Below are 21,063 nucleotides of genomic sequence, written 5' to 3' on the forward strand. Positions count from 1 at the left end.
AGATATTGGAATGTAAGACGTACCCAGGAGCAGATATAGACTCAGATCACAATATAGTAGTGATGAAGAGTAGGCTGAAGTTCAAGACATTAGTCAGGAAGAATCAATACGCAAAGAAGTGGGATACGGAAGTTCTAACGAATGATGAGATACGTTTGAATTTCTCTAACTCTATACATACAGCAATAAGGAAGAGCGCAGTAGGCAGTACAGTTGAAGAGGAATGGACATCTCTAAAAAGGGCCATCACAGAAGTTGGGAAGGAAAACATAGGTACAAAGAAGGTAGCTGCGAAGTAACCGTGGGTAACAGAAGAAATACTTCAGTTGATTGATGAAAGGAGGAAGTACAAACATGTTCCGCGAAAATCAGGAATACAGAAATACAAGTCGCTGAGGAACGAAATAAATAGGAAGTGCAGGGAAGCTAAGACGAAATGGCTGCAGGAAAAATGTGAAGACATCGAAAAAGATGTTATTGTAGGAAGGACAGACTCAGCATACAGGAAAGTCAAAACAACCTTTGGTGACATTAAAAGCAACGGTGCCAACATTAAGAGTGCAACGGGAATTCCACTGTTAAATGCAGAGGAGAGAGCAGATAGGTGGAAAGAATACATTGAAAGCCTCTATGAGGGTGAAGATTTGTCTGATGTGATAGAAGAAGTAACAGGAGTCGATTTAGAAGAGATAGGGGATCCAGTATTAGAATCGGAATTTGAAAGAGCTTTGGAGGACTTACGGTCAAATAAGGCAGAAGGGATAGATAAAATTCCATCAGAATTTCTAAAATCAATAGGGGAAGTGGCAACAAAACGACTATTCACGTTGGTGTGTAGAATATATGAGTCTGGCGACGTACCATCTGACTTTCGGAAAAGCATCATCCACACAATTCCGACGACGGCAAGAGCTGACAAGTGCGAGAATTATCGCACAATCAGCTTAACACCTCATGCATCGAAGCTGCTTACAAGAATAATATACAGAAAAATTGAGAAGAAAACTGAGGATGTGTTTGATGACGATCAGTTTGTCTTCACGAAAGATAAAAGCACCAGGAGGTAAGTCTGACGTTGCGGTTGATAATAGAATAAGTCGAAAGAAAATTCCCTACGGTCACAGGTTCGAATGATGCCTCGGGCATGGATGTGTGTGATGTCCTTAGGTTACTTAGGTTTAATTAATTCTAAGTTCTAAGGGACTGATGACCTTGGAAGTTAAGTGTCATAGTGCTCAGAGCCATTTGATCATTTGAAAGAAAATTCAGGACACGTACAAAGGATTTGTCGAGCTGGAAAAAGCGTTCGACTGTGTAAAATGGAACAGCATGTTCGAAATTCTAAGAAAAATAGGGGTAGCTACATGGGAGAGACGAGTGAAATACGGTATGTAAAAGATCCAAGAGGGAATAATAAAAGTGGACGACATGGAGGAAGTGCTCGGATTAAAAAGGGTGTAAGTCGGGGATGTAGTCTTTCGCCCCTAATGTTCAGTTTGTACATCGAAGAAGCAATGATGAAAATAAAAGAAAATTTGGTAAGTGGAATTGAAATTCAAGGCGAAAGGATGTCAACGATATGATTTGCTGATGGCATTCCTATCTTGAATGAAAGTGAAGAAGAATTACATGTTCTTCTGAATGGAATGGAGTGTACAGAATATAGTTTGAGAGTAAATCGAAGAAAGACGAAAGTACCGCGCCGAGAGGCTGCGAGGTTTGAGGCGCCATGTCGCGGATTGCGCAGCCCCTCCCGCAGCAGGTTCGAATCCTCCCTTGGACATAGGTGTGTGTGTTGTTCGTACCGAAAGTAAGCTTAAGTTAGATTAAGTTGTGTGTAAGCATAGGGACCGATGACCTCAGCAGTTTGGTCCCAAAGAACTTACCACAAATTTCCAATTTCCGTAGTCCACAAGGAAAGCTTTATAACGTTCCCAACACAAGATGAAAACATACAATATGTCAAAAGAAAAAGATCGTTTAACTTACAGGTGATTCCTGTAACCATGAATATAAACTCTCAAATTAATTGAAACAATAATCAATATATTATACAGAGGTAAGTGTGCAATGTGTTTCTTGGGAGCTGTGGCACACACGAACCCTACCATCAGCTCTTACATATTGAAATCAGGACTTATCTAATTAGTCCACGGTTTTCCAGTCGTATAGGTGAAACCGATGTGACCATGAGCCCAGGAGAGGCGCTGTAGGTGATGTCGTGATGTTAGCAACGGCACTCTCGTCGGTCGTCTGCTGTCATAGCCCCTTGATGCCAAATTTCATTTCACCGTTCTAACAGATATGTTCGTCGTAGGTTCCCACATTCATTTCTATGGTACTTTCACACAGAGGTGCTTATCTGATAGCACTGACAACACTACACAGACGCCGCTGCTCTCGGTCGGTAAGTGAAGGCCGTCGGTTAATGCGTTGTCCATAATGAGCGGGTAATGCCTGAAACCTGCTATTCTCGGCACTCTCTTGACACTGTGTATCTCGGAACATTGAATTCCCTAACGATTTTCGCAATGGAATGTCTGATTCGTCTAGCTGCAACTATCTTTTCGTGTTGAAAGTCTGTTAATTCCCATGGTACGGCGCAAACACATCGAAAATATTGAGCACATGGTTAACCGTCTCTAGATCTGGTTGTTAGAGACTAGGCAACCGTCGTTCGCCCTTATTGTGGATTCCAGAGATTTCCACTGTCGGCTACCTGACCCTGCTAGAGGCGGATATTCAACAGGCTTTCCTACGCAAGCCTCTCTGTGGGTACTTTCTTTGATATCAGTAAGGCGTATGCCTCTACTTGGAGAAACAGTATTCTAGTGCAACTGCAACGATGGGGCTTTCGTGGTCACGTCCCCATTTTAAGGCCGGGCTTTCTGTCTAAGCGCTTTTTTTTCTTAGGTTTCGAGTTGAGACGTGTTGTTGGGTCGTTTTGAGCAGGAGAATGGTGTTCCTCAGGGCAGTGTTCTCAATGTTATCCCCTCTGGCCACAGTCATAAACATTATCATGTCTACAGTACTAACACATGTACAGTGCTCCTTATTTGTGGAGGATTTTGCTGTTTTCTCTTCTTTCCCCAACGTTACAACGGTGACCTTTCAGTTGCAACTTCTTGTGCGTAGGTTAGGAGAGTGGGCTGCAAAGAGAGGTTTACAGTTTTCTGCAGATAAGAGTATGTATTTATGTTCATTTTAATCGTTGTCTTCATACTTTTAACTTACATTAATTTCATATGAGGGACACCGTTATACTGTTTAGAGACTATGTGAGATTTTTGACCTCGTTATTATGCATTATTATGTGTTGGCTGCCACACCTGAGAACCTGAAAACTAGAACCCTGACGGGGCTGAAGGTAATAAAGTGCCTTAGCCAACAGGTCTTGGGGAGCGCACAGGTCGCACCTGCTCAGTTTTATATGGATTTCGTGCGTTAGCGACTAAATTATGAATGCATGGTGTGAGGATAGGAGAGGTCTTCTTATTTGTACATCATTGACGCTGTCCACCATGAGGAGATTAGGCGGGCCACGGTTTCTTATAGGACTAGCCCCATATCCATTCTCTGCGCTGAGGCTGGTGAACTGATACAGTCACGCATTTAAGTTCCTCTTGTCTCTGAATTCACCTGCATGTCACAGTGTTGCTCGTCTGCCTCTGGGACGCTTGTTGTCCGGCAGTCCACGAGCAACAATGCCATTTGGGATCCGCTTGCAGCATGTGCTGTAGTCAGTAAGGGTGTAGCAACCCCAAATCGAGGATTTTAACCGTCTGCCGTCCTGGTTACTGCAGAGGCTCAGAGTAGTTTTAGATTTGCTACAGTACAGGAGAGCCGCACTCTTGCATTAGTTTCTTAGTAAATCATTTTATCTGAGCAGAAAGACACCGCAGCTGTATTTACGGATGGATCGAAACGGGGGGACTCCCTTGGTTGCTTTGTGGTTTTCCCTGATCCTGTCCTCGAGGTCCGACTGCCTGGAGGCTTCACTGTCTTCTACGTGGAATTATATGCGCTTTTTTGTACACTGAAGCTGATGCGATTTGTTCCAGGTGCTAAATTTCTTGTCTGCTCCGTTTCTCTGAGATCCCTTTAGTCTCACCAGCGCTTGTACCAAGCACACGAAGTACTCCAGAATATCCAGGATGCCCCCTTCCAACTACAGCTAATGGGGAAGGAAGTGTCTTTTTGCTGTGTTCCAGGCAGGACACATGAATATTGTTGCGAATGAAACGGCGGATAATGCAGGCAAGGAAGCATATCCTGATTCTCACACTTATTCCAGTGTGCCATCCCCTGTTGAAGTACAGATTCATGCGTACATGGGAAGACGAGTGGCCGGAAGTGACAGATAATAAACTGTGTCTCGTAAGGCCCACTACGCAGCCGTGGTGTACCTCCTTGCAGCCACGAAGACGGGATGAGGTCCTCCTTAGTTGTCTTCGCCTAGGCCACGACCCCTTGACTCATGACTTATTACTCTGGAGTGACGATCCTCCTGTATGTGGTGTGCAGACCACTGTGCACCACATTTTACTATACTGTATTTTATTTTCGGACGAGAGAACAGCGGAAGATTGTCCAGCAGATCTGACCCTGTATTATAAGCAACGTTCAAATGAATGTGGTGCACTTTCAAGGCTCTGTAATGTGTATAACTTGTTTCCGAAAATTTTAAGGAGATGTTTTTAATGTGTTAACACGGTGTTTGGCTCACCCATATTTTTTGTAAGTGATCAGCCAGTTACATTTCTGAGTGTCTTTCTTTTAGCGCTTCTATGGTTTTATAAGTAATTTAATCCCGGGTGTAGCACCTTCCACACATTCTCAATTGCCTGCAGAGGTGTGAAATAGAGTGATTGTGTGGCTAAACGCGAGTGAGGTAGGAGCAAGTGAATGAGTGTCGTTTTATAGATTCCTACATCTACATCCATACTCCGCAAGCCACCTGACGTGTGTGGTGGAGGGTACGTTGAGTACCTCTATCGGTTCTCCCTTATATTCCAATCTCGTATTGTTCGTGGAAAGTAAGATTGTCGGTTTGCCTCTGTGTGGGCTCTAATCTCTTTGATTTTACCCTCATGGTCTCTTCGCGAGATATACGTAGCCGGGGTGCGGGGGGAGGAGGGGGGGGAAGAATATGATGCCTGACTCCTCGGTGAAGGTATATTCTCGAAACTTCAACAAAAGCCCGTACCGAGCTACTAAGCGTCTCTCTTGCAGAGTTAATTTATCACCTACGTAACACTTTCGCGATTACTAAATGATCCTGTAACGAAGCGCGCTGCTCTCCGTTGGATCTTCTCTATATCAACCCTATTTGCTACGGATCCCACAAAGGTGAGCACTATTGAAGCAGTGGGCAAACAAGTGTACTGTAACCTACTTCCTTTGTTTTTGGACTGCATTTCCTCAGGATTCTTCCTATGGCATCTGCTTTACCGACGATTAATTTTATATGGTCATTCCATTTTAAATCACTCCTAATGCCTACTCCAAGATAATTTATGGAATTAACTGCTTCCAGTTGCTGACCTGTTATATTGTAGCACTCTGATCAATAATTTTAGAGATTTTATCCACATTCATTTGTTTTAATGAGTGCAACAGGGCTGATAACCTCACTGTTTAGCATTTTTAAGCTCCAAACACATACATACACACACCTACACACACACACACACACACACACACACACACCACGATATTTAAAACAATGCATTTACCATAGACACTTTCTGTCTCTGTTGATATGGATGTCAGCATGCAGGAACACGTTCCTCATATTATGCTGTAACTGCCACGAGCATCTGTTGATCACGTCGTTTTACGGATGCAGCATCTCGTGGACGTTTACAGTGCTCATGGTGAACAAATTGTGTAAGCGGCGGTTAATATAAAATCAACATTATGCCTTTCTAATTTGTTTGACCTTTTCTGCCCACGTTTCTTTCGTAATATATTACATATCGAAACACTTCTACACATATTTTTCGCATTAACAGCTCCGGATTTGTACCTGGTGCCCAAAAGCAGAACTATATTTCCATCGTAAATCAATTTCACATTAACACATTAGAATATCTACCAGATTTCGCTGCTCTGTTAGTAGCTGCACTTTAATTATGACCACCCAGTATTACAACCTAAAAGTTATCCTACACTTACTGTAAAATGCGAAATTACGTGCAGAACGACTACTTATATATGTACATAATTCTGTTTCGTTTTCCATTTATGGTTGTTAATCCACTTTTGCTGGCCTGATAACATGGCTGTAACCTGCCTATCTCATCCCCGATGAAGCTCTAATGGGTTTAATTTTGATAGTTCTTGACATTTAATATCACCCATTGAGTTCTACCATGCTTGGATATGTACTTGTATGTGATACTAGTCCATAGTGTGGATTGATTCACTGCCGCACGAGAGTGGTGCACTTCTTCCGAGTATTTAATACAGCATATAGCTTCGTACCCGTGGTCTAGGGGTAGCGTCTTTGGTTCATGATCAAAACGTCTTCGGTCCCGGGTTCGGTATCCGCCACTGCCTAAGTTTTGATAAATAATCAGCATTGGCGGCCGAAGACTTCCGGCATAAGAAGTCAGCTTCATTCTGCCAGCGGCCTTGTCAAAGAGGGCGGAGAGCGGATAGAGGTTCAGGGCACTCTCTTGTCCTAGGGGTGGGAAAGTGCCCCTAAAGGCGGAAGAATCAGCAATGATCAACGACATGAGGATGCAGAAGGCAATGTAAACCACCGCATTAAAGACACGTAACGTGTATCCACAGGACATGTGTCCTGTAGTTGAAGAAGTGTCATGATGGAAAACAAGGATTTCTGGTCAGATGAGTATCGGGTAATATCAACAGCAGCAGAAAATGGTATAACAGGTGTAGGATTCGTTATGAATAGGAAGGTAGGGCAGAGGGTGTGTTACTGTGAACAGTTCAGTGACTGGGTTGTTCTAATCAGAATCGACAGCAGACCAACACCGACATCGATAGTTCAGGTATACATGCCTACATCGCAAGCTGAAGATGAACAGATAGAGAAAGTGTATGAGTATATTGAAAGGGTAACGCACTATGTAAAGGGGGACGAAAATCTAATAGTCATGGGCGACTGGAATGCAGTTGTAGGGGAAGGAGTAGAAGAAAAGGTTACAGGAGAATATGGGCTTGGGACAAGGAATGAAAGAGGAGAAAGACTAATTGAGTTCTGTAACAAGTTTCAGCTAGTAATAGCGAATACCCTGTTCAAGAATCACAAGAGGAGGAGGTATACTTGGAAAAGACCGGTAGATATGGGAAGATTTCAATTAGATTACATCATGGTCAGACAGAGATTCCGAAATCAGATATTGGATTGTAAGGCGTACCCAGGAGCAGATATAGACTCAGATCACAATATAGTAGTGATGAAGAGTAGGCTGAAGTTCAAGACATTAGTCAGGAAGAATCAATACGCAAAGAAGTGGGATACGGAAGTTCTAAGGAATGATGAGATACGTGTGAAGTTCTCTAACTCTATAGATACAGCAATAAGGAATAGCACAGTAGGCAGTACAGTTGAAGAGGAATGGACATCTCTAAAAAGGGCCATCACAGAAGTTGGGAAGGAAAACATAGCTACAAAGAAGGTAGCTGCGAAGAAACCATGGGTAACAGAAGAAATACTTCAGTTGATTGATGAAAGGAGGAAGTACAAACATGTTCCGCGAAAATCAGGAATACAGAAATAAAAGTCGCTGAGGAATGAAATAAATAGGAAGTGCAGGGAAGCTAAGACGAAATGGCTGCAGGAAAAATGTGAAGACATCGAAAAAGATATGATTGTAGGAAGGACAGACTCAGCATACAGGAAACTCAAAACAACCTTTGGTGACATTAAAAGCAACGGTGGTAACATCAAGAGTGCAACGGGAATTCCACAAATGCAGAGGAGAGAGCAGATAGGTGGAAAGAATACATTGAAAGCCTCTATGAGGGCGAAGATTTGTCTGATGTGATAGAAGAAGAAACAGAAGTCGATTTAGATGAGATAGGGGATCCAGTATTAGAATCGGAATTTAAAAGAGCTTTGGAGGACTTACGGTCAAATAAGGCATAGGGATAGATAACATTCCATCAGAGTTTCTAAAATCATTAGGAGAAGTGGCAACAAAACGACTATTCACGTTGGTGTGTAGAATATATGAGTCTGGCGCCATACCATCTGACTTTCGGAAAAGCATCATCCACACATTTCCGAAGACGGCAAGAGCTGACAAGTGCGAGAATTATCGCACAATCAGCTTAACAGCTCATGCATCGAATCTGCTTACAAGAATAATATACAGAAGAATGGAAAAGAAAATTGAGAATGTACTAGGTGACGATCAGTTTGGCTTTAGGAGAAGTAAAGGCTCGAGAGAGGCAGTTCTGACGTTACGGCTAATAATGGAAGCAAGGCTAAAGAAAAATCAAGACACGTTCATAGGATTTGTCGACCTGAAAAAAGCGTTCGACAATATAAAATGGTGCAAGCTGTTCGAGATTCTGAAAAAAGTAGGGGTGAGCTATAGGGAGAGACGGGTCATATACAATATGTACAAAAACCAAGAGGGAATAATAAGAGTGGACGATCAAGAACGAAGTGCTCGTATTAAGAAGGGTGTAAGACAAAGTTGTAGCCTTTCGCCCCTGCTATTCAATCTGTACATCGAGGAAGCAATGATGGAAATAAAAGAAAGGTTCAGGGGTGGAATTAAAATACTAGGTGAAAGGATATCAATGATACGATTCTCTGATGGCATTGCTATCCTGAGTGAAAGTGAAGAAGAATTAAATAATCTGCTGAACGGAATGAACAGTCTAATGAGTACACAGTATGGTTTGAGAGTAAATCGGAGAAAGACGAAGGTAATGAGAAGTAGTAGACATGAGACAAGCGAGAAACTTAACATCAGAATTGATGGTCACGAAGTCAATGAAGTTAAGGAATTCTGCTACCTTGGCAGTAAAATAACGAATGACGGACGGAGCAAGGACATCAAAAGCAGACTCGCTATGGCAAAAAAGGCATTTCTGGTCAAGAGAAGTATACTAATATCAAATATCGGCCTTAATTTGAGGAAGAAATTTCTGAGGATGTACGTCTGGAGTACAGCATTGTATGGTAGTGAAACATGGACTGTGGGAAAACCGGAACAGAAGAGAATGGAAGCATTTGAGATGTGGTGCTATAGACGAATGTTGAAAATTAGGTGGACTGATAAGGTAAGGAATGAGGAGGTTCTGCGCAGAATCGGAGAGGAAAGTAATATGTGGAAACCACTGATAAGGAGAAGGGACAGGATTATAGGACATGAGTGAATGACTTCCATGGTACTAGAGGGAGCTGTACAGGACAAAAACAGCAGAGGAAGACAGAGATTCGAATACGTCAAGCAAATAATTGAGAACGTAGGCTGCAAGTGCTATTCTGAGATGAAGAGGTTAGCACAGGAAAGGAATTCGTGGCGGGCGGCATCAAACCAGTCAGTACACTGATGACAAAAAAAAGAGCAGTTCAAATAACAATGATTTTTAGTGCCGCACTAGCAAGTGCACCGTTGGCTCTCGGTTCAGGCGGAGAGCTGACCGTCAGAATATACCACCAGGAGCCCACATTTCAGCAGACTGAGTCCCTAGATTATGAGATACAGTGTCAGCTTAGCCTTGCAGTGTAAATGCAGAAAATGCAGGGGTAACACATAACTTGTACTCTTAATTATACTGAAGACCTCATTTTCTTATTGATTCTCCTACTTTGTCTTTTCGTTTCACATCTTTCCTGTGAACTCGGATTGCAACTGCCACACACTATTATTCCCAATTCTTATGTGACCAGAATATATGAAATACTAGATTGCCATTCTCCTCAGATTCCGAAGAAAATATTATCTCGTTCTTTGATTTACAACATAATTTCAATGGGTACTGTGAACCCATTACCTATGTCCAGTTGCTATTAAATTTTGTTTTTCTTTTTCCTCACTCGTATTACTCTTATGTTCTTTGATTTGCGTTCTATAAATTGTAGTTTCATTTGTTTTCTTTTCAGACGGATCTGATTTATTCTTTTAGCACACTTTATTTCCTTCATTCACAGGTTCGTGCCCTACTGCATTACTCAGGGAGTTTACTTGTGCCAGAATGGGTTTTCCTTCGATTCTGATTATTTAATACCACTTCATTCAAAAGCTGTAGCTAACTGTAAATTCCAATTTTTTATGTTAACTGGTTTCTTACTGCTTAGCTATTTTGTGGACTTTTTGATGTACCTTTCCATCCGTTATTTTCTTGTAAGTTTCGAATCAACTAGTTGTGAGCCTTCAGCTTCCTCAGCTGTAGTAGACACATAAATTGTTCTCGAATCTATAAAATTACTGCTTTCTGAATTACTTACATTCCATTACAAGAACTGAAGATTCGTTTACTGGCGAGAATGATGATAGTGGCACACTTGTAACTTCTGAACATGAAAGTCAGATAACTGAAGAGCTGTTTTCAATATTGTACACCCCCTTCATTCACAATTATTTACTTCCATCTGAGTGTTCCGCAATATAAAGAAAACCCAATAAAATTCGCTGAATGAATGTAAAATTTATTCATTAGTTGCTTCTCGGCCACTGCGTATATTTTTATAGACCTTTCGTATAATATTACTGATATTTAAAAAATATGAAATAGTTTTATATTTATACTTCTGCTGGTGGCAAAGCTTCTGAAATGCTAAAGTGGTGCATAGAATTTTTTTTTAGTTTGTCATGAAATTACTTCCTGCCATCCAGCATCAGATTCCCATCATACCGACGAGAACGTTGACCGACGGCATGCTTTAGAGGACAGAGACCGATCTACAAACTACGCAGTTTCCGTAATTACCGTGCCTGGATACTGATATAAAAGATCGGTAAAAGTGTTCTCATGGACGCTGAAACAAAAATTTGATAAATTAAATTCCGATTGAACACTAGTGTCGTTCGGTAACTCTCCTTCGCTGCAGCCTGAAAAAAATTTAAAATGCAACATAATAAATTTAAATGTGGCATTAATGGAAGAGGAAAGTAGGTTCTTAATTCACCCACGGCTATTATAATTAAATTAGCGTGACTATTTACCCAAAAGTTACAGATACGAGAGCGACTATTTTGTGAACCAACCTTCGAAAACAAATGAGAGAGAGGGCTCACAGTTCCTGCTTTTATGTAGTCCTAAACAAATTACGGCGACTGCCTACAACTTGCCTTACAGAGCAATATACAAACATTTCTCTGGAACATTCTTTATCGGAACAGCAAAAACTACATCCCCTATATTAAGTAACGACACTTTCTGCTTACTTTATAGACTTATTTACACAAAGAAATTTTTAAATTTTTTCTTAACTAATTTTAGCCGTAATTAAACGTTTGGGTTATGTTTATTATTCATAAAGCAACATTTCAGTAGCATCATACTATCTATCGATACAGAGAAGTATCTCCAAATTGAAAGTTAAGTATTGGTACAGTAATATACAATAAGAGAGAGAAAAATTACACGGTTCAAATTTAAGCTAACATTAATTTCTTTGGTAATAGGCTGCGATTTATTGTTTTCTTTCTGAAAATAGCATACTTCATAATTTCTGTATTTATCGTTTCTGGACAATCTATTTAATCTGTATATATTATGTAATCACTTTACAAATTAATAGCTTGTTGCATGTTAATTACTGCACTGCAAAATTATTCAAGGAAAGTTATAAATATCACCAACAAATTCTAAAAAGTTATTAAACTTGCACAACAAATGAAAGAAGCATGGTAAATTTCAGAGCAGGAACTTTCATCTGAGATACAAGGTCTCAGGATTTGTTCTTTGCTATGGAAAACATAAGCATATCTGTACTGAGGTAAGGGGTTTTCATCTTATCCGAGACACAGTATATACCATATGGAACTTACAACTCACTATTCACACCTTTTGACTTACGAGGCTTTAGTATCTTTGCTATCGCCGGCCGTAGTGGCCAGGCGTTTCTAGGCGCTTCAGTCTGGAACCGCGCGACCGCTACGGTCGCAGGTTCGAATCCTGCCTCGGGCATGAATGTGTGTGATATCCTTAGGTTAGTTAGGTTTAAGTAGTTCTAAGTTCTAGGGGACTGATGAGCTCAGAAGTTAAGTCCCATAGTGCTTAGAGCCTATCTTGGCTATAATTCATGAGGCCATTTGGAAAAACAGCACTGAGAGACAATAAACGAAAATAATAATTGCAACTATAATAATAATAATAATGATAATAATAGTAATAAAACCGTTAAGAAATACAAAAGTGCACATCGGTGTTAAATGAGAGATGCTGACTTTAAAAACTGAAATAAATTAGATCGCTCGGAAAAATTTTTTCAGTCTCTTGGAAGAAAAGGTCGTGTGATTTGTTACTTGAAGAACCCAGCTGTAATTTATTATGGCAATTATCTTTGGGAACCAGCACGTGACATTCCTAACTGTTTATCCAACGGGACTTGACACAGAGCTCCAGTCGCACACTTACAACCACTGAAACCGAACATTTTCTAGTTATTTCTTTCGTCCGCTGAATTTATTTTTAACGAGCACCGCTGATAATTGGAACCGGGTCGCAGCGGCACACGTCTCTGCATCTCCCTCTGTAATGACGTCCTGGTGTGGGCAGCTGTGACCTCAGTAACTGGAGGGCACGCTCGTCCACGTGTCCTGGGTCGCCCATGCTGGACTCCTGTTGTAGCTGCCACTCTCCAGTAAATTAATAATTTAGGTACGTCGTCCGTAGAAATGCAAAATAAAAATCGCTCGCTTTCAGAGAAATCGTAGCAGGTCGTTAGCCGTATATAGCTGTCGTAAACGACAGACTGGCCCAACTAGTACATAATGAACGAGATAGACGTGTTCGGACGCACGACTAAAGCTTTCAACCGCTTTAAAATTTCAAGTTCTAATGTATAATAAATGAGAGTAGTTGGGAACTCTATAAAAATTTCTGTTCCAATAGTCACCGTCAAAACTCCGATTACGGTAAAGTCAGTTACAGCTTACAGCAATATTGGTTTAGGTGTATGCCATACCACTCCCTAGAATGGAAACAGTTTCTTAGTGAGTAGCAACAGTAATGAAGCTTGAACTGGGTCTGGAACATGGGAGGCTCGGGCGCTGACAATCACAAAACCTAATCTGAAAGAAGTAACTAAACAAAAACGCAACTGAGCAGGGGAACGAAGGCCAAAGTTCATTGAGTAAAAACTGGAGTTCAATTTCGGCTGGTTCACTTCAGTAAGCGAAATATTTTTTTATTGTCATTGCATAAAAATGCCGAAGCGGTCACGACGCCGTGCATCACCTTTTACACGCCGATGTTTCTTCAGCGCCAGAATATGATGCAACATGTATAGCACGGATGAAGAAGATTTTATTGCTAGAGAACCTGTGAAGCTCACGCCATTGTGGAAACACAGGGAACTGAGCTAAAATCCTAGTGAGAGAAAGTCTTCAGTGTTCAATTGGTAAAATGTCAGCCAACTGTGGTGATATTGTAACACTAACACCTCACATTCTCAGATTTTAGTTCAGCTCTTAAGGTAACTTAGAGCTCTTAAACATTGTAATAGTGGGCTTTATGAAGTGTGAGAAGCTCATCTGAAACCTTTCGTCATCATCATCACTGCTGTACGACATTATACACCCTCCAGTCTGATAAATTCCTCATCTAGACAAGTGCACGTAGTAAAATCTTGAGTTGTACTTAGGCATTTCACTCCAACATGTTTACTAATTTCATTTATCCACGATACATTATGTAGTCCTCTGTTTATGTCCTTATTCCTTAGAAACCAGAAAAGAACTATTTGTGGTTGGCAGGAGAGCCAACCCCGTATTGCTAAAGGAGGCCGAAGTGCATGCGTTTTAGCTCACGCAGGCTGGCGTGAGGTCTGGAGCATGACAAGGGAATTAGAATTGAGAAAAACGGACGTAGCTGGTGGAATACTTAACTTTAATCCATTAATGACGAACGTCGCTCTTTATGGTACATGATTCACAATATCAATAGTACGGATACTGGCGGCTTGCTAGGTCGTAGCAAATAACGTAGCTGAAGGCTATGCTAACTATCGTCTCGGCAAATGAGAGCGTATTTCGTCAGTGAACCATCGCTAGCAAAGTCGGCTGTACAACTGGGGCGAGTGCTAGGAAGTCTCTCTAGACCTGCCGTGTGGCGGCGCTCGGTCTGCAATCACTGATAGTGGCGACACGCGGGTCCGACGTATACTACATTCCTCCCCCGCAAATCGGCGTACGGTTGTGGCATAAGGCTTCCGCCCGCCGTGGAGAGGACCCCATGTTGACGTATGCGAAGAGGTGGGGAGCCTAAGAAAAGGCGAGGCTGTGCCACCCGCACCCTGCCATTCGGACCGCGGGGAGCTGGGAAACGCCTGAAAACCTACTCCAGGGTGCAAGCCAACATGCGGTGAATGCGCCCGTAGAGAGACAGGAGGGGCCGAAGGGTCGACCTCCATCGGGCCGGGGCACCCGGCGGGCGAAGACGACATATGGTCCGGTGCGGGCAAGAGTTCCATGTCGGAGGACAACTGGTCACCGGAAGCAATCGGCGGCGCGTGACTCAGGGAGGCGCCCGACGGTTGCAGCGACGCGTCCACTGCGGGCGTCGACGGCGGGAGAACAGGCGGCGGCGGCGGCGGCGGCGGCGGCGGCGGCGGCGGCGGCGCGTCGCCATGGGGCAAAATGGAAGGCAGCGTCGGTAACATCTGGGGCTGAGGCGAGCCAGTAGATGGGTCACCGAGGCGCTGACCGGACGGCACCGTCTCTGAAAGCAGACGGCGAGCGGCAGATCCCGTGCGACGACAGAGGAGCAGCTGGTTGAGATGCCGACGCACCTCATCAGAGGCCCCCAAAACCAGATACATAGCGCATCCGAGGCAGCGAAGAATGCGTCCTTCGAGCCAACGCCGTGAACCTCGATAGTGACGATAGTAGACAACGTCGCCTGGAGCAAAAGCAGGCGTCTGCCGCTGCACAGGAACATGATGCGGCGGATGTAGCAAAGACATCAAGGTTCAAGGAGGGCGACCGTGGAGCAACTTAGCCGGGGAGCGACCATCTCGGGGCTGAGAGTGATACGAGGACAAAAAGAGCAATAACGCATCATCCCAAGAATGCGACTCTTTCAACTTCAACATCTGTGACTTGAAAGTCCTGACCAATCGTTCAGCGGCACCGTTTGACTGTGGCGAAAACGGCGGGGACGTCAGATGTTGAATACCATTGGCCTTGCAGAATGACTGAAATTCCGCGGACATGAATTGTGTTCCATTGTGGGAAGCAATAGTCTGTGGAAGACCTTCAATGCAAAAGATAGCGGATAACGCTTGGATGGTGGCAGATGACGTCATGGAAGACATCCGGACAACAAAAGGAAAATTACTGAATGAAACTACCACAACCAACCATCGAGCATTCCAGAATGGACCAGCAAAATCGATGTGTTAGCGTTGCCAAGGGGAAGTGGGTTTTGGCCATGCAAAGAATTTCCGCGGTGGTGCTGATTGTTGTTCGGCTCACACCATGCAAGAAGAGCACATATTCGTAATCGCGGCATCGATTCCGAACCAAGTACAGTGCAAAAAGTCTCTCCTTTTGAGAAAAATATCGGCGAACCAACGGGTCCCCGATCCGTGACTTTGACAAGGGCCATTGCGTAGCAACAAAACGCAGAACGGGAGCAAGGATAGGGTCGGAAGCTGTGGCTGTAGCTACATGACGAAAATCAATCGGAAACGATTCCATCACGTCATCGGTTTCCGCATGAATGAACATGCCAGCAATTTCGGAGGAATCGAATGCCCTATCCTCAGCAACAGGCAAGCGGGACAACGCATCGGCGTTTCCGTGCTTAGCAGTCGACCGATACAAGATATCGTAGCGGTACTGCGAGAGGAAAATAGACCAGCGAATGAATGTCTGCGCTGTACGTGGAGGTACAGGCTTTGTCGGATGAAAAAGCGATGTCAAAGGCTTGTGGTCTGTGATTATGGTAAAGTGACGACCATCCAAGAAATCATGAAACTTTGTAACACTAAATACGAGAGCCAATGCTTCTTTCTCGATCTGTGAATAATTTCTTTGCGCAGACGAGAGCAATTTGGACGCAAAGGCAATCGGGCGGTCGTGCGATCCATCTTTGTGCGCAAGCACAACACCGATCCCGAAATCCGATGCATCCACCATCAACAAGAGGGGCTTCTGGGGATCGAATGGCGTATGGCAGGTATTGGAAAGCAACGCCGATTTCAACTGGCGAAAGGCGCGTTCGCATCACGTCGTCCAGACGAACGGAACACCCTTACGGCGTAAGCGATGAGGCGGAGCTGAAATGGAAGAGGCATGCGGCACATACCGATGGTAATTATTTTTCCGAGCACACTCTGTAGCTGCTTCAAATTCTGTGGCGACGGCAAGTCTTGTATGGCACGAAGGTGCGTGGGACTGGGATGTATGCCTTGGGCATTGAGTACATGTCCCAAGTATGGCAAGTCCCGAGCAAAAAACACACATTTGTCCTTCCGCAAGCGAAGACCATTTTGTCGCACGACCTGAAATAATGTTCTGAGATTGGCCAAATGTTCTTCTTCCGTCTTTCCGGAGATCACATTATAGTCCAGATAATTTGCTGCAGTAGGGACCGACGCACAAACAGTTTGCAGATATTGCTGAAATAATGCAGGGGCGGATGCACACCCGAATGGCAGTCGTTTGAATTGATACAACCCAAGATGCGTGTTAACCACCAAAACGCGCTGGGATTCTTCGTCCACCGGTAGTTTCAAGTAGGCATCTGCCAGGTCCAACTTCGAAAAATATTTACCCGCGCATAGTTTGTCAAAAAGATCTTCCGGGCGGGGTAAAGGAAAAGTTGCAATTACTAGTTGTGGATCCACTGTTACCTTGAAGTCCACACAAAGTCTTAATTTTCCGGACGGTTATGGCAAAATTACTAAGGGTGATGCCCAGAGAGAAACCTGCACACGTTCAATTACACCTTGTGATTCCAAATCGTGTAATGTTTTTGCGACCTCATCACGCAATGCCTGGGGAACATTGTGCGCTCTGAAAAATTTCGGGTACGCATTTACTTTAAGTTCCAAATGTGCTTTATAGTTCTTAGCGCAACCGAGGCCCGGTGCAAAAATGTCTGCAAATTCCTCACATAGACAAGAAACACTGTCTGAAGGCACCGTCTGGCTCAGTGATAGGTCCTGATTTACCATAGACAAGTTAAACAACAGAAATAAATCGAAACCAAACAAGTTCACTGCAGAAGAAGAACGAACGACGTAAAATGTCACAAGTCTTGTTTGTCCTTTGTATGTTGCAAGAAGGCTGCCCTGTCCTAACACAGGGATACCTTGACCCGAATAACTACTTAACTTAACATTTGCGGCATGCAACGGAGGTGTGCCCAGCAGTTTGTAAGTGTCTTGATTGATCAGTGAAACTGCAGCTCCGGTATCGAGCTGGAATGGTATCACTTTGCCGTTAATGTCCAAGTCTACAAAAAGTTTATTGTCCTGCTGACGACAAGAGCGACTGTCTCGTGCAACGTGAACTGACACTGGTACATAATCACTTGCGACTTGACGGGAGTTCCGGCGATGTCGACGCACACTATTTTGGTTGGTTGGTTTGGGGGATTAAAGGGACCAGACAGCTATGGTCATCGGTACCCACACTATTTTTGGGACGAACACAGTCACTGTTAGAGAGAGTGGCACTGGACGGAGTGGAATGAACTACATGAATTTCCATGGGTGAAGTTTCGCGAGCTTGAGTAACCTTGGTTCGACTCCGATTCCAGCGCGAAGCAAAGGGCCTGGAACGGTTTTGAGCTTTCGATCTGAGCTTTTTCTGGCAAAGACTCTGAACATGTCCTTTTTTATTACAATAAAAGCAAATAGCTTGGCGTGACGGGCAATTCTCAGGCGAATGTTTAGTAGCACAAGGCGGGCATGATTTGATCACTGCATTAGCTTGTCGACGCGATACATGCGGCTGAGAGCCTGGCGGCAGCGGCGCGGCAGGGCGCGAGGGCTGTTTACTGTTCCGTGCAGCTCGCCCGGCGGGCTGGTTAACCTGACACACTGCAGACGAAGTTTCAAATGATTCCTGAGCAAAGTAAAGTGTGTCCTGCCGATCCAATATGTCCATCACTTGTTGAAGGGAGGGATTTACTAGTTTCAAAATCTGTTCCCTTATACGAACATCAGAAACGTTCTGTGCAATTGCATCACGTACCATAGTATCTGAATAAGGGAGTCCACATTGACACTCAAAAGCACAATCCCTAGTAAGGCCTTGCAAGGTTGCAACCCACTCCCAATTAGTCTGACCTGCCGTACGTTTTGTACGAAAGAAGGTATACCGTTTGGCAACGACATTGACTGATTCATTGAAATCTGCATTTAATGCAGACAAAATTTCTTTGTAGGACAGAGTCGCTACGTCGCGTCGGGGAAATAATTTGACTATCACACGGTAAGTAGTCACGCCGACAGAAGACAACAAAAATGGCTGCCTCTCGTTACCTTGAATTCTGTAGGCGGCGAGAAGGAATCCAAATTGGCGTGACCACTCCGTCCAGCTCTCCAGTGCAGCATCACAAGGTCGAAAAGTGGGTGCAACAGCGTGTTGTGGCTGCGTTAGCGGTGAAGCGGCTGCTGCCGCATCGTTTTGCATCGCACGTTGACCCTGGACGAGCTGTCCAAGGGCATCCAGTAAGGCCTGCGCCTGCTGACTCTGTAAGCGATAAAATTCGGACAGTATATCTGGAGATTGTGGCGAAGCCATTACACAAGTAAATCAGGGCAATTTAGTTAAGAACACTTTTACTCTTTTCGCCATTGTTGTGGTTGGCAGGAGAGCCAACCCCGTATTGCTAAAGGAGGCTGAAAGGCACGCGTTTTAGCTCACGCAGGCTGGCGTGAGGTCTGGAACATGACAAGGGAATTAGACTTCAGAAAAACGGACGTAGCTGGTCGAATACTAAACTTTAATCCATTAATGACGAACGTCGGTCTTGACGGTACATGATTCAATATCAATAATAACTGATAATGGCGCCTTGCTAGGTCGTAGCAAATAACGTAGCTGAAGGCTATGCTAACTATCGTCTCGGCAAATGAGAGCGTATTTCGTCAGTGAACCATCGCTAGCAAAGTCGGCTGTACAACTGGGGCGAGTGCTAGGAAGTCTCTCTAGACCTGCCGTGTGGCGGCGCTCGGTCTGCAATCACTGATAGTGGCGACACGCGGGTCCGACGTATACTACCGGACCGCGGCCGATTTAAAGGCTACCACCTAGCAAGTGTGGTGTCTGCCGGTGACACCACAGAACTTACTCGGTTGGTTCACCCTGTTTCGTGTCCCGCCCACTTCCATTTAGTATTCAGTGAGATCATGGTTATGCCTTGTTCTCCAATCAGTAAGTTATCTCACCTCGTAATTCTTTTCCTCTCTCTGCTAGTAATTCCTGACATCCATCCATTACACGCTAGAAAACCCTCGATGTGCTAGCAGTCTTCATCTATAACTACATTCTCATCTACATACATACTCCAGAAGTCACTATACGGTTTGGGCGATGAATACCTCGTACCACTGTTAATTAGCCCTTTCTTGCTCCACTTGCAAATGGATCAAGGGAAAGCGGCTGTCTATATCTCTCTGTAAGAGCCCCAAATCCTTTTCTGTACATGAAATGTACGTTGGCGGCAGTGGAATCGTTCTACACTCAGCCGCAAATGCCGTTCTCTAAATTTACTTGTTAATGATCCGCGAAAAGAACGCCGTCTTCTCCCTGGAGATTACCATCTGAGTTTACGAAGCACCGCTATAATTCTCACTTGCTGATCGAACCTACCGGTAACAAATACAGGGTGGAGTGAAATTCGCGAAATCGGACTTCGCAGGTGGACTCCCCACATTGCAGCGATAAAAAAGGTCTCTCACAAAAAAGCATCGGGCGAGTGCATCTAGCAAAAAAAGATCGTTAAAGAGTGGCAATCTGGCAACACTCTAACCACATGTACAGTAACTGCCTTTGTCAGGCCGTACAACATGCGCTGGAAGTTTTGTACAGTGGATACAGTTTTGGGTTAGCGTGCAGGAAGTCGATGGTTCGATCCATGGTTGAAACATAGGTTTTTTATTTGGTTAATGTAGTCCAGGTGGTACAGTATCTGGCATCTTAATCGTCAACAGCGATTGCAGCGGGTCCCCTAGAAAACATTTGCACTTCCATACTACAACCCTAGAAATGGAAGATGGGTCAGATTTGAGAGAATCCCTTTCCACTCACTGGAAAATGTTCCACTACATGTTCGGCAGAGGATATCGTTCGAACATGATGGTGCACCTCCACACTCTGGAATTACTGTGCAACAGTATTTGGGTAGAACATTCCAAGGGAAATGACTTGGAAGTGGAGGCGCAGCTGTACAGCCACCGCGTTCGCCTATCAAAAATATCCTGGGGAAACCTGAAGAAGCACGTGTACTCCACTCCTCTGACGAATGTGGAAGAATTGGTAGCTCGAGTTCCTGCTGCTCTTGTTCTTTGGACGCAGCTTTACTGCGAGGAGTCCAGAGCTGTATGATCCGGCGTATTGCGCAGTGTTCAGAAGTGCAGGGAGGGTGCTTTGAGCATCTGTTGTTCTGACAAAGTATTCTGTTGTGAAGGTCATGCAGTCCTTAACATGGACATTATTATTGTCACTGGTTGCTAATGTGCGACATCTCAGCGCTCATATTACATGTAGTATAAAAGACAAGTATATGTTGTGTTACTGTACTGTGTTATCATCTGCAGCATCTCGAAATTGAAATTGTTTTTGCAGTTATTCTATTTCTTATTTCTCTCACAATGTATTTGTTATTCTCAGCGTTACAAAATGTTGTAAATTTAGGATACATTGTGACCTAAGAAACGGTGTATATTAC

This window comes from Schistocerca gregaria, chromosome 6 (assembly GCF_023897955.1).
Source record: "Schistocerca gregaria isolate iqSchGreg1 chromosome 6, iqSchGreg1.2, whole genome shotgun sequence".
NCBI classification, from domain to species: Eukaryota; Metazoa; Arthropoda; class Insecta; order Orthoptera; family Acrididae; genus Schistocerca; species Schistocerca gregaria.